Source organism: Agelaius tricolor, unplaced genomic scaffold (genome assembly GCF_023055355.1).
Source record: "Agelaius tricolor isolate 1412-34295 unplaced genomic scaffold, bAgeTri1.0.p SCAF_1, whole genome shotgun sequence".
Classification (NCBI taxonomy): domain Eukaryota; kingdom Metazoa; phylum Chordata; class Aves; order Passeriformes; family Icteridae; genus Agelaius; species Agelaius tricolor.
The window spans coordinates 55,264,740-55,279,776 of record NW_027269261.1 but is presented as its reverse complement, the minus strand read 5'-3'; the positions used below and the strand labels follow the sequence as shown (position 1 = coordinate 55,279,776).

The 15,037-nt window shown below is 40.2% G+C and overlaps 1 protein-coding gene across 1 annotated transcript in view; it reads left to right on the top strand.

Moving 5' to 3' along the window:
• SCAF8 (SR-related CTD associated factor 8) overlaps positions 1-14,751 on the top strand; it is a 152,332-nt gene extending 137,581 nt beyond the window's left edge. Inside the window, exon 21 of the mRNA XM_071435027.1 lies at positions 14,629-14,751. The gene's annotated coding sequence lies outside the window, so the exon portion shown is untranslated. The remainder of the gene's footprint in view (positions 1-14,628) is intronic.
• The last annotated feature ends 286 nt before the right edge of the window (positions 14,752-15,037 follow it).

The window sequence follows — 15,037 nt, the reverse complement described above, 5'->3', positions numbered from 1 at the left end:
ACCACAAAATCCTAATACTAGATTTTTCCAGTGTCTGAGCTGATGGCTTGACCAATAAGCCCATTTAAACGTTTTGTTTCTTTTATAAAAATTTACTTCAATTTGGAACAGTGCTTTATTTTCTCTGGCACACATGCTGACACGTTGGTTTTTTTGGGTTTTTTTTTTTTTTTTTTTGGTGCGGTATTTTGCATTTATGTGTGTTATTGGGAGGACACTCTCCCAAATAAAACTTGTTTGGTAAATACTTCAAGCAGATATGTGGAGTTAACTGGTTTTGGATCTCAGGATGAGAGCTTGACATTAACTTTTTGTTCTCTACACTTATATTCTCTATATCCTCTTGAGATAGGAAGTTCTTATTGTTCAGTTATCTTCCTCAGACAAAGACCTTTTCATGGAGAACTTTTATGTTTTTCTGTTGGCTTTTTGCTTTCATCCTTATGAATTTATTTGTGGAATTGTTGGAATTGTTGTAGTTGAGGTTGTTTGTAGAAAATTAATCTATAAGACGTTGTTTGCCATATTTCACTTGGAATTGTGTACAGAGATTATTCATAATTATTCATTATTCATAGGATTTGTTATTGGCATTTTATAATAAGTGTGTACATAATCTTATTTATTCTTGCATGTATTAGTGATATATACACTTTAAAAAAAAAAAAATATATATATAGTTTTGCAGAAAAAATATAGGAATGATTAAATGGTGTCTTCAAAAGTTCATAGGAAGTTTCTGGAGAAGCCATGCCATGTCTGTAAAGATACACTAAAATTCTCTCTGCTGTATCTTATCCTGGTGCCTGCTGTGCTTTCTGAAATAGTTTTGGATCAGGAGCTGTAATCTGTGAAGCTTTAAGCACTAAACCCTGAAAAGCTCCAGGTTCATGGTTCAGCCATGTGAGGTCTTTGCTATCACATGGATAATAGACATTCCCTTTTGCATTCCCTGAATAAAAAGTGAATCAACTAGAAGCATGTTTGTACTAAGCCACATCAGAATTTTCCTCTGAATTAAGGCTATATAATAGGTCCTTTAAAGCTAAATTTGTACAAAAAGGTCTGAACTTTTTGTTGTTAGTCTAGATATAATTTGATAGCTCCAGTTTTATCACTATTAAATTTACAGTTTTATATTATCTGAATGAACTGGAGTGTGGTTAATTTGTATGCAACTTTATATACCACTAAAATCTTCCATATGGAATTTAGATTAGATAAGGTTCCAGGAAATGAGAGTTTTAGATGTGAATGACCGTAAACATACTTTAAAGAGTTATACTGTAAGGATTAAATAACGTTTAGAGTTAATTCTCCTGATTTTTTTTCTTGTTACAGAACACAGCAAAGAGTCTAATTCAAGTTCTAAATTCGGATGCATATCATTATGATAATTTGCTGACTCACAGTATTTCATGGGCTATGCTACTTTACATGGTAGTGCAGTGGATGGTGATATGCAAAAAAAGTCAGCAAAACAAGAATCTCTGACTAATAGAAGCCTGCCTTTTTGATAGCAATTAATTGATCCACGGTGCCTTCTTAGCACATCATGCTACATTTTCTTGCCTCGGGGATATCACAAGATGGCTGAAGAAGGATAAACTAGGAAGACTGGAAAGCTGAAGAAGCTATCATCTGATTTTTCTGAAATTTCTGTGGCTAAAGTAATCAAATCAAACTTTCTCATATCTTCTTGTTAAAGATCTAGAAAGTAGTAAACTGTTTTCCCACCGTTCTTACCCACATTTGATATGTGTATGTGCGGTGTGTGTGGAAACTTCCCCTCTGTGCCTCTCCTACTAGTCACTGACTTCCACAGTAGAGTACTTCTCCAGAGTAGTTAATGAACTTTGGGGGTTTTAGTTGTTTTGTCTTTTTTTTTTTTTTAATAACTTAATTATATTAACTATTCTTCCCCCTCTCACCATTGCCAACAAGATTTTAGGATGTTTTCTCTCCCTGGTAATCTCGTCAGTTTTGAGAGGTTTTGAAAAGACCTTTGAGGACTTGTTCTGAATCTCCTGTCTTTTATGCCTGTTGGCCATTGATACATCATTCCTTAGGGGAAAAAAAACCCAAACATCCAGAGGCTTCATTGTGCAGTTTATCAGACCATTAAAATAACTAATAATGTGTAAAAAACGGTGAAGGGGGGTGTGGGAGGGGCTGGGATGTGGGACTAAGTACAAAACAAAGTGAGTTTTACTGCCAGGACTGATACATCTTTTGCAGATACTCTAACTTGCTTTGAGTGGAAGTAGTCTTCCTCTGGGCTTGCATTCTGGTGCGGAGCTCATAAAAATCAATGGAAGCCTTTTGATCTGTCTCCTAATGAGTAATGCCTGCAATCTTCTTGTAGGCACAACTGGGTACATGCTGCTTATGTTTCTGGTGCTATTAGGTAGAGGTTATGGGACAATCAGAGCTGAGATAAAAATTTTCAGCAGCAATAGCAGCATTCCTGTGCTGAATTCCTGGTGCTTCCACCACACATCAGCCCAGGGACTGGGGAAAGGAGTGTGAGGGGTGGTTGTGAGCCTGCAGGGCTTCACCCAGCCCTCAACCCCTTCTCTGGCCACTCATGCCGTCAGTGACGTGGTTAGTCAGGGGCTGGAAGGCACAGGTTGACTGGGGAATGGTGAAGTATAAAGGGAATTTAGGAATCAGATAGGGGTGGGACCTCCTCACATTTGCATTAATTTATGCACTTCTGTGATACGAATACCAAGTGTTTAGAAGGAATTAAATAGTTAAGTTCAAAGTCCTTTATGTGCCTAGCTGTGTCTAGATGGTTTATAGCTGCAAGTAAGCAAAAGGTTTACTTACAAAATTGATTTATATGTTCATTTATGTTCTTGAATATTGAGAACAGGGAGGGAATTAGCAGTGTTGCATGAGCTACACTAGCACATTTTTCACCTTATATGGAGAATTGCCTACCACTTATCAAGCGGGGTTAGATGTGCTGTTATTGTCACATTCCTTAAAGTTGGAAGAAATCTTATTTCTCTGACTAAAGATCCAACTCATAAGCTTATGATTTTGTTGTTTGAATACTGTTTTTTCATCCAGGAATTGTTGGGATGGGCAGTGCTTCTTGAGAAAAATAGCAGCGTGCACATTTTCGCTGCTGTGTTGTGGAGTTCATTCCTCAGCTCGGGTGGAGAAACTTAGATGCTTGCAAGGGAAAATGTTTCTGTTTGGAGTCATCTGGAGCTCCTCCTGGCTGGCTTCTCTGGTCCTGAAGAACACAACAGGAGGGAAGGTCCCGGGAAATGAAGGGAAAGACCTGCAAATCGTGTACACGTGGTATTTAAGGGCGTAGACTTCGGTTTTGTCTTTTCTTTATCCCTGTTAAAGATAAAGTGGCTGGTGTTTGAAACATGGACTTGTTGAAAGGATTGTGACTGACGGCTGTTGGCTGTGAAGTCATTGATATGGTGATTTGAAGGTGAGATGGAATAAGTGGAAATATGGAAGTGGAGACGAATTGCTTGTTTAGTCATTGATAATCCTGAACCACAGAAGCCTGACAAAAGGCTGAATACTTGAAAGGTTAAGAAGGTGACAATTATCAAATTTTCTTCTGTGATAATGTGCCATTGATGGTTGCATTCACTGAAATATTTGCATTTGAAAAGTGGGAGATCAGGTCTGGCTTAGTGTAAGTTCTTCAAATTAAAGGACTGCTTTCTATTTGAAATATTTTTGGGGTTAGGGCATTCAGTAGGGCAGTAAGTCTCACCTGCTGCTGCTTCTTGGTTTTTTAGGTACCTAGAGTATTATAAGTTTTTTAGTGTGTGCTCTGCCACTCTTGTGACTTGAGTTTGTGTTGTGATTGCAGAGATTTTTCTATGGTACAGCTTGGAAAATAAAATACTTCAAAAGGTAGTGATTAGGTGCAGTGGTTAGAAAACCTGGCTTAAAATTGCTGTTGCTGATTTCGCTTTCATGCAGACCCAGAAGAGTTAACTGGAAAATGATACTCAGGTTTTTCTTTCTCTATAAAGGCAGTGTTGGCTGTATTTTTTTGAATAATAAGACGTAAGGAAGAATTCATGAGCCTAGTAACATTTGAAGCCAAGAGAAACAAAAGGGTAGTTTATATGACTAAATACTTTGAAAAACCAACATTTGAAACATTTAGCCAAATGTTTGCATTGCAGTATCCATGCAATTTTGAAAGGGTAGAGCAAAAGATAAGGAGCTTTATTTTCTGTTTTCCTGTTTGTGGTTTTACCATTCTTCCCCTTTTATGGCTTACCAGAATAGTACCAGATTTCTTATCATGTATGGATATAAAAGAATTTAAACTACATATATTTATTTTTAGGACTCCACCCTTGGGCTTTGGATTTTGTGAACAGCTATTTCAGTAAATTTACATCTATATGTGGAAACTGGCAAATTGAATACTGTGCAAATCCACATTTTAAAAAAAGCAACTGCTATTATAGAAGCTAAATGATATCATAAGAAAGCCAAGTAAAAAAGATTGCATTTTTGTTTGCTGCTAAAGGAATGACCAATGCTTCCTGCTGGCTTTTGCACCCTGCAATTGGAGACTCTGGTGTGCAAATGGCTTAAATAATGCTGGGGTTTGTATCTGGTTGGCGCTGTATAATGCTGGGGCTGAGGTGACTTAAATATACAGTGTGGGCCAAGCTCAAAGCCCTTTCTGGGGCAGAACACCCATTGAAATCACATTTAAGTGTCGTCAGTGAAAGCCTTGCCAAACAAATCATTATGGATTTGACCCCAAAGTTATTACTACTAAATTTCATATGTAAGCCTTTCATTATAGTGTTTTTTAAGAATGGAGTACTTGAATGAATCCTGGAATTCATTATAACTCTAAGTTTTTAACAGGGTATCAGCCTCTTAAATTACATTTTCATTACTAAAACCAGTTTCTTCCTCTTTGTTTTTTTTTCTCCTTTTTTTGTTGCTCAGAAAGAAGTACAAGGGGTTCAGAAATATTTTACCTCAGGCAAGCAGTCTACTGAGGTGCCTAAATTAGGAGCTTAGTCTTCCAGCTCTCCATGTGCATGGTGGAGAGGGCTGTATCCAGAGGGGATTTTGCTCAATGCCATCTTTTGGATGTGACTCTGTTATGCCCAGGGGTGGTGTAGGGTGCACTGATTTAGGAACCCAGAGGGATGTGGTTGGTTGGCAAAGGACCTCTATGATTTATGATGTGAGTTGTATATAATTTGGTTCAAAATTCCTTTTTAGGAGTTAGCAGGTTAATTTTTTGTCTGCCTTTGCTCCATAGATGATGGGGGTTGGCAATAGAGCTGTTTCCTTTAGTACAGAAGATCTCACATTGTGATGGGATCTTTTTGAGGTCTTCAGTCTCACTCTCTTGTGTGCTTTGTGTGTCTGGCCTTGGTTCCCTTCTGAAGGCTGCAGGTTTCGTCCAGATCTCATGAAGTGTTTTGTGAGTCATGATGTGGACTGATGGATTATGTGACCAGATGTCTGCAGTGCCTGGCTGCTTGTAGCAGGACTGGCTGAACCAGGTGGTCCCTTCCTGGCCTCAGATCCCAAGAGAGGGATTTTCAGCACAGAATCTGGAGGTTTCATACTTTGTACAGCTGAAATTTAAAACTACAGTAATCCAGCCTTCCCCTGTTTAAAATACTGAAGGAACAACAACAGAAAGGGCAGGCCATTAGGGTTTTAAAGCTGTTTTAATCTCTTTTCGCTTCCAACTGTATTACACAGTATTAGATATAAAAGATGGTAGATACAGGTAGCAGGAGCACCCTTAAGCACGCCTCCCATATTCTAATATCATATTTTCACCTGTGTTTACTTCTGGCCAGCCTTCAGTCATTCAGACAAAAAATTTCCAGAGTGTTTTTTCTGCTTCAGGCAGAAACCTCTTGGAGAGATTTTCACCAGAAGAACTCCAACTGTTTTTAAAAGAATGCATTACAGAAATTTAGAGAGATTTGTCAACTTTATTTAGCCAGTCATTCCTTCAAAGCATTGTTATACCTTCAGGGAGTAGAGGGGGGAGTCAGGGTGCTTTTTGCAGCCTGATGGAAATTAATACAGATCTACCAGCCTGCCAGAGTTGGTGAAAATTGTTATCTGCACGTGCTCACAAGAGCTTAGAGCTTTGCTGATACAATCACTGAATACTCCCACTTTATAAAATGGAAAATGGGCTTCTCTCTCTGCCTGGGGTGATGATGATGATGGGTGGTACTGAACATCCAGCTGGGTAGGTCCATGATCCTTGCTGCCTCTGCTTTGTTGGAGGAAGTGGTATCTGGGTGTTTAATAGTCTTCCAAATTGATTAAAGCTTTATGCCAAGGCATACTTGAGGCAATAATTGAAAAAATACTACTTTTTTGCTAGTCATCACTCATGCAGTTAATTCCAGTAAAGCTGAGAGTAGAATTTATACTTTAGTCCTTATACTACCCTCAGGAGTGTTGGGGTTGAGAGGTGTGATGCCCAACATTTGGGAACAAGGTTCAAAAAAGAACTTTTGTCTTCTACATTTTTTTTCTCCCAGATTGCAGGAGACTCTATAGGATTGTATTGATAATTCTTTGTTAGTCTAAAGGAGCAAGTGTTGGAATCATGACTTCCATAGAGGGAATGAATCTCTCTGCTTTGTTTAAAAACAGCTAAACATAAAAATACTACTGGGAAATTTTATGAAGGTTGCAATAAACCAACAAAAACAAGAATCTAATGCGTGACATCTTCAAGCTGTTTAAGAAATCAGGATAACGCAGGTTGGTGGCTTGAGGGTGATGGCAAAACTAAGATCATGTCTTAGTTATTCTGCAGGGTGGGAATGAAGTTGCTGCTGATATATCAGCATTGCTCCAGCCAGGGTCTAAAGGCTTCATAGAGTTTGGGTTGCCTCCTCCCATTTTCTTGTTCTTTCACATTTATAAGCACATTGGCAACTCTTCCTTCTCCCTATCTCAAGCCCTTTTAAAATATTCATCTTGCTCAGAAAACACAAAATACTCCTCCTAGTGAGAAGTGCTTTAGGTCTTTGCCTTCTCAGTCATGATCCCCGTGAGGCACCAGGAGCTTTTCTGAAAGGGAACATTTATATTTGCTCAAGTAAGGTGGAAAGGAAGAGGGAAGCTCTTGCCAGCCTCTAGGGCTGGCCAAGTTAGCAGGCCAAGAAGATCAGTATTGCAGCAAATAGATAATTGTTTGCAGAGTATAAATAAATAGGTTGTTCTTACGATCTTTCTGCTAATTTGCTGTGCTAACCCTGATAAAGAACAATATTTTACCACCCTTCAAACATGCATTCACATTTCACACCCAAAGGTGCGTGTTGCCATGGATGTCCTTGCAGTATTTGTGAGATGCTATTCAGCATTTTCAGCTTCCTGAGATTATTAGGATAGTGTGTAAAGATTGTCCCTTAACACACTGACTGCCCATCTCAAAGCACGCTCCCAACAAAAATGCCACTAATTAAAACTTGTGCGAGCAGAAACGTTGTCATCTGTGTCAACTTCAGTCTGTTTGGAAGAAAAATGTAAGGATTGTTAGAACCCCTTTGTGAACTAAAACAATTAAGCAGTTCAAGACCCTGTGTTATAAAATCTTAGTTAAGAGTTAATCAATGTGACAAATTATGGGTTTGTCTGCCTGTCAGATGGAATTAATGGTGGGTGACCCAGGGAGTTTGGGTGCTGAGGTGAGAAGGAAGAGCTCCAGTGTTTTGCTGTATGTTTGTCTTGATGTGCCGAATTTTTTCAAAACATTTAAACAAAAGAGACTGAATTTGGGTCTCTATTTCAGGTTAATACTTTGAAGCTGTTTTCCCCCACAATTTCTGTTGCTTTTAATCAATTATGAATGTTCTGATGTAAATGCAGAATTAAAATAGTAGGCTATTTTCTTGTGCATGATGTAAGGTCCAAAAATTTATACCAGACGACTGTTCTGGAAGAGGGAAAATAAAATACTTGGGAAAATCTAAGAGAGTATTTTCTGAAGCATATCTTCCTGCATGTGATCTGTAAAATGTAGGTATCTAATTTTTAAATATGGTATCTATCACCACATGTGAGAAATGAGCTGTTGGTAATGTTGGTAGCTTTACAGAAAATATGAGACTTGCCTTTCTCTATATGCAACTTTTTGCTGGTTTTTGTTAGCCTCATGGAGAATTTCACAGAAATTCTCAGCTTTTTTCAGTTTTCAGTTCTTTTAGGGGTTTCTTTTGGGAGGGGGGCAGGCTGGTGGGAGGGATGGCATTTTGTTTGTTTGTAGGTTTTGTTATTTTTTACTTTGGGTTAGTTGGGGTTTTTTTGGCTTTTTTTCTTTTTTGGCCCCGAACATTACCACGTATTGTGTCTTTCCTGAGGTGTTCAGCCTGAGCTCTGACAGAATAATGCCACTGTTGCTTTAAGCCCATAGTGCTGCTTTATATAGATCTGGCCTGATTTATAGTGTTGCTTTAAATAACAATAAGAGAGTTCATCTCCCTTTCAGAAAAGGTTTATGACTGATCTCTGCCTGGCTAGCAATGTTTATTTTTCTTAAGTTGCCTCTCTGCAAAAATGTTTTGAAATGGAGAGTCCCAAGCTGGTGATGGGGTTTATGCATCTGTGGCTTGTGCTCTATGCAGCTCTAATCCCTTTACCACTAGAAAGATGTGGTTTGTGATGGATCTCACATAGATCAGGCTCAATTCTCAATTTCTCTGTCCTTTCCCTATTGGCCATCCTGTTTTCAAAACTGTATCATTGAAGTGATCTATGGGTGTTGGCAAAACCATCAGAAGCCTCAGTAAGATTTAGTTACTGCTCCTAGTCCTTTGCAATAACACAGGCTTATTTTCTTTTCTCCATAGCTGATGATGAAATAACTTTGAAATAAACAATTTAAGAGAAAACTTTTCCACCACCAGGGATAATGGCAGAAGGGGAGGGAATCACAGTGGATTGCTTCTGGATGCTTTTAAAATGGCATGCATCAGCTTTCTTAAAAATGTAAACTTTAAATGCAAATCTTAAAATGCAGTATCAGCTTTCTTGCTTGGAGCCATGTATTGATTATGTATTAAGTTGACAGAGGCCAATTGAAAAATCCTTTCTATCCCTGTTCCAGGAGTCTGTGGGGCTGTGTTGTATCCTGTGTGGTAACTTGTGCTTTGAAAGTGGATAAATAATGCCAAGTATGAGAAGAAGCATGCATAGACGAAGAGATGATATAAAGCATATAATTTAGGACACGGAAGGGCTCTTCCCTTTCTGCTTAGCCTGGTTTTCTGGTCTGCCCCATGTCTGCCTTCCCAGTGTCACTTTCTGGTGACCAGGAGAAGGATTAGGCTGCTCCTAAAGCTGAGTCACCAACTCTACCTGCCACTTTTCGGGAGACCTTCCTGAACAAAGGGAGAGCAGCAGGAGCATTATTTGCTTGAAATCACCTGGGGCTTTTGTCACTCAACCTGTGAAAAGGAAATGGTGTCTACCTTGGTCGCAGGGCAGTGGGCAAGGGGAAGGTCATGATATGGGAATGATTTCTGTTCATGTGTAGAGACCAGGAGAGGATTTTCATGGAAAGCGAAAAGTTACCCAGTCCTTGAGGCTGTTCAGAGCACCTGCAGACAGAATTGTGGCTCCAAGGGCAGATGAAGCGCATGAGCTTTCCCAGATCAAGGGCAGCACGGGTTATGGTGCAGAGCTACAGTCAAGGAAGGCTTACCTGCTTTTCAGGGCTAAAAGTCTCATAATCAGGCTGTAGACCAGCTTGTGCTGGAGGAATTTTAGTAAGATCTTAAAAAAGAGTGAGGAAACCTTCAAATAAGGTTTTCTCTTTGACTGTCTTCCTAGGTGGGGACACTGAAACCACTGGCTGGCTGGAAGTATACCTGGTTTCAGTTGTGGTATGCACTTAATGCTGTGCACATTCCTGTCTAGTATCAGTGTCATTCCCACTTCCTTGCCTGAGCCAACTAATTCAAGACTGCAGGTCTTGGGCAGAGCTTTGCAAATGCATATTGAACCTCCAGGCTTGCTGTGCTTATTTTGTAAAATTAAAATAATTAAAAAAACCAAGAAAGTAGATGACTATGAAATTCAAGGCAAGAAAATGTGAGACTTCCTAAAGAATAAAGTAAAATAAAAATTATCTCAGAAGTTTAAGACTGAAAGCTTGTTGTGTTGTGGGGTTTTGCTCTTCCTTTTGAAGTTGAATAAAGAGGAAAGCAGTTTGATGCAGAACTAATTATTCTACAGTTCTCTCGGGTTGAGTGATCTGTGTTCAGTCACACCTTCTTCAGGTAACTCAAGTGCATTAATCAATGATCATCTTTCTAATTAAACTGCTGAGTAGAGAGAGGATTTAGAGGATGATCATTAGTTTTGTGTAGAATCAGTACATTAAGGGAAAGTAGTGTTAACAAGATGTTCCTTTTTCCCATATGATCAGTCAAAGGTTAGGAAAAAGGTCAGAACTTTTGTTTGTATGTTGCCTCTGAAGTGCAAATCATCAACAAAAATCAGAAAAAAAATTCAAGTGCTTTCAGGAATACATTTTGAAATTAGCAAGAAAGGTGGGGAAATAAGTGCTTTGGATCATCCCAGACATACATATCTGCTTGGCTCTGCTCTGCATCTGACAGAGCAGTTAGGATAGATCCTGAAACTTGGCTTGGGAAGGGGAGATTTCCTGAAACAGACACCCAGGCACTGGGAAGTGAAGTCCAGCTTTCCTGGTGCAGACAGCTTCTGCCTTCTGGGCAGAGCAGCATGCTGTGGCACTGCCCTGCCTTTGTGGGCAGGCTGAATGGATGTGCTCAGCCAATGGTCCCTTCCCAAGGACTGGAGGATTTGCTGCTCCTGAGCAGAGCTGAAGCTCAGTGTGTCACTGGGCAGCCTGAGCTCTCAGGAGCTGATTCTATGCTGAATGTGTGAATGTCCTCTCCCATGTCCAGTATGACACGTGGTGCATTTAGAGTTGTTCAGTGAGGCTGGAAAAGTTGCAGGATTTTTGTTTGTTTTCTGTAAGCAGGAGCAGCTTTCCAGCAGGCTATCCCCAAATTTCTCTAGGGGAAAGGGGAGAAAGAAAACCATGTGAAGCAAGCTGATGGACTGCTGCAGAAAGCTGCAACAGCTGCCACAAGCTATTCACTGGTGTTTGGTTGAATATAGATGTCACTGATGAAGTTAAAATCTCTCTCTGGTGATTGACAGGGCAAGGTCTGGCTGTATATCTTGTAGAGTTGTTTGCAGTGCTTTTTATAGGAGGGTGCTGTGCTGTACTTGGTTTATCTACCAGTGGCTAACCCTGGGGGGAGCCACATGAATAATAAGCGTCACTTCTCTGCTCCCTTCTTGCCAGACCTGTTGAGGTTCAGTAGCAGCTCATACCTCCCTTTTGACACACGTGTACTGCAGCTCAGGGGGATGGAGGTGTCTGTAGAGTTTGTCTTTCTGAATTGCTCAGCACCTCGTCATTGTACACTGGCTTTAACCAGGGGCTATAGTTTTTAATGACTATGCCTGGCAACCCAGCAAAAAAAATCCAAAAAACCCATCAGTCGGTGTTTGCTCCCTGCTTGTGCAGACAGCACCTGCCCTGAGTTTGTACAGCCCTTCCCAGGTCACAGTTGAGGAACTACATCTGTGACTTTAAGTGTTGCTATTGTGTGTATAATGTAATTCACTCTTTGTTTACAGAAGAGCTGGAAGGGCCCATGGTAGCTTTGTACTAAGGACTTTGCTTCAGTGCCATGCCTGCTAGCCATTTGCTGGTGTTTATTTTTGTGTGCCCTCCCGTTCAACAGGAAAATGAAAATGTGAGTACTAGATGAATGACAAACCAAGGTTGTTACCATAGCACATACTGCCTAATCTATGCTGTTAAGACTTTCACAGCTATGCCTACCTGTCTGTCCTTAACTAAATGACAGAGCCTAGGGTGTTGTATATGTCATGCTTAGTGTATGGGATTTTTGTCCTTGTTTGTTGGCAGGAGGCAAAAATCTCAGTCTAGGACATGTGAGGTTTATGTGACTATTACTTTAGTACAGCAGTTCTTTCTTTTTTGACTACTACTTTATCTTTTTTTTTGACACATGGAAGTTTTTTTTTGTAGATTGATTCCTTCAGAAGTGCTTTGCCCTTGGTAGAAGTTTAATGGGAAGGGTTGATATTAAAGACATTTTGGGGAAAGGAAAAAGAGAGGAGTGTTGTAAGCTGGTATGAGATGCCCATTTCCTCCTAGCCTGCTAGAAAAAGATACCTGAATGCGTAAAAGACTGTATGCATGGAGCAATATTCTACCCTATAGATTTTTCTTATGTTAAGCCTTATTATTCAAGATTGTGCAGATCCAGAGAGATGGGTATTGCAGATCTGGCAGAGCATTGCTGGGAAGTTTGTATTCACCACGGCAAACTTCCTTCAATATTTGATGGACTGCTTGCGGGGGAGCACTGTGACCTCCCCGAGAGGTCGCTTACTGGGAGGGCTGGAAGCACTTCAAAAAACTTGGCCCTCTACCCTGGCCAGGAAGTTTTCTTCAAACAGAGCAGGGCATCATCCTCAGTAAGTGTTCAAGTAAGACCTGACAGGTAAGGAGGGACTCCTGTGATACTTTGCCATAAATCAGTTCTTTTGTATCACAATAGCATACCATCTGCCTGCTATAAATGTTGTGTTCTTGTTCCAATGCAGGTAGAAATGTTTTAGGTGGACATTTACAAATCTGTGATGACTGAGTACTGTGAGATCACCCTGGCTGTATTAGCTAACAGCTAGCTGCATTCCCTTATAGGTATGGGCCAGCAAAAATCCAGGAGGGTCAGGTTTGCCCATGAGGGCAGAGTATAACACTGCATTGTTGAAATTACACATATTTCCTGACACAGATCTTACATTTAGCTCTGTACTGGGTGTCACTCCGTGCCCATCAAACTATTAGTAAAGAAGCCATGTCTGTGAAGAGCTGGAAATGTGGTTCCAGCTGGAAAGGAAAATGCTTGAGCAGCACTCTTCAGTGAGCTGGAACATGGGAAGAAAAAGGGCACTTTTCAGTTCAGGGGTTTTGCAGATGAGAGCAATTGCCCCAGGTTTTGAGTCTTAGCTGCTGGTGTTCAGGAACTGAACCCCATGGTGAAGGAAGCCCTGTGTGGCTTTGAGGAGTGGAGCCATGCTGTGCCATTGTGTAGCAAAAGGAAGTGTGACAAAAAATAAAGGTTGGGCACAGTAGCAGTGCTATGAACTTTGGGAAAGACAGTATCTGTGACACATGGATCACGGCAGTGTTATCTGTATGCCATAATCATGCCACTTGCAGCCTTGTCCCGCAGCTCTTGGCTCTGCGTCTCTTACAGCCATGATTAGGAGGGCTTTGGTGGTCTGAGCTCTAAATGTTCTGTGTAGATAGATACACCTTTCCCCACCAGCAAAGCAGGTCTGTGTATTTGGAGCTTAACAAGCAGGTTTTTTGTGTAACAACTAAGAATTTAGTTGCATTTCATTAGTTACATTTTATATACGTGCGTTTCCTCTTGGGTGTAACTTGCAGCCTGATGCTGCTTTTTACTTCGCTGGCTCACTGTTAATTCGTCCATTTTGTGTGGTGGTTTTGCAACTTGTATTATTTGCTATTTTGTTTGCATTTTATTTTAATGGAACAGCCTTTATTTTCAGTGAAGTCAGTTTAGGACTTTGCTCTAATTCCACTGCCTTTGGAAGCATGAGTATGATAAAATTCTTGTGTTAATTTTAATTATGTTTTATGTCAGCTTAACCATTGTAGATATCAGGATATTTTTATGACAAGGTGCTTTGTGCTGTGAAGAAGCTGTTTAAGATCAGCTGTGCCAATTTGAACATCAGAGAAAACATTATAATACCGTCTGACACTTTGCAGAATGAAAATGACAGGCTTTGTAGAGCATGAAGTTCTCCTTGCCAGCTTTTGTGAGCTCAGTTAGTCACTCTGCTTGTTCAATGCACATACATTGAGGATGGCTGGTGTCTGTTTTAACATTTTCAGGTGACGTGGGCAAAGGAGCAGCTGATTGCTCCGCATCAGTCTCCTCAAAAGCAGTGGCTAACTTTTCAAAGCCTGGCTTGGTTGGTGCAAGAGGGCTTCCATGGGAAATTTTTGTATCTGACATACAGATATTTTGTAGAGGTCCTGGCTGGGATTTGATAGAAGCTTTAAATATGAACACATGGAAACAGGCAATACTGTTGTGGTACAGGCATAGTTAGTGGTTAGGGCCACCAGTGTAGAAAAGGGACTGTGATAGTGCTGACCTGTTTCAAGCCTGTTGTGCTGACCTGTTTCCAGGTTGAGTGTTTCCTAGATGGAAACTTGGGCAGCTTAACACTTGCTTTTCTTGAAGCAGGTGGTTGTAATGTGTTGTTTTACTGGTTTCTATTTTCCATTTGTACACAGAAAGAAGTTTTTGGCTGTGAGCAGTAGTGCAGAATGTGTAAGGGAGGTATGAATTGAGTGATGTTTCTAGATTTTTTTTTTGCATGAGAGCTGTGGGCTTGTTCATAGTAGAGGTTAATGATGTAGTTGGCAGTGGTTCAGAACAAACCTTATTTCTATTTTCTGTGTCTAGGGATACAAGTGTTAACAAAACAATTTTTGTTTTTCAGATTGCCAGTACTACGAACATAGGGACTTCCAGCAAGAAGTTCTTCAGCTTGTGAAGCCACAAAGACACCTCAGCCCCTCTCTGTGCTTTGACTCATGATGCAGAGGAAACAAGACATTTAGAGAGCAAATAAGTTATGCAAGGTTTGTTTGGGTTTTTTGTTGATTTGTGTATTTCTGAGTGGGTAAATTGCATTATGAAACATTATAGGCATGGAGCCAGATAGAACCAGGTTAAAATTTGCTTTAGTCCATGGATCTTAATGTTTCGTATTGGGTGGGTGTTTTTGAGGCTTTAGAATCAACCAGTAGAGAACATCAGCACAGGGAGAAATGTAGGCTATGTGAACTGTTTCTTTCAAGGCATTAATCCAAATATTAATGCTTGTGACTTCAAAATAGATTGTATTT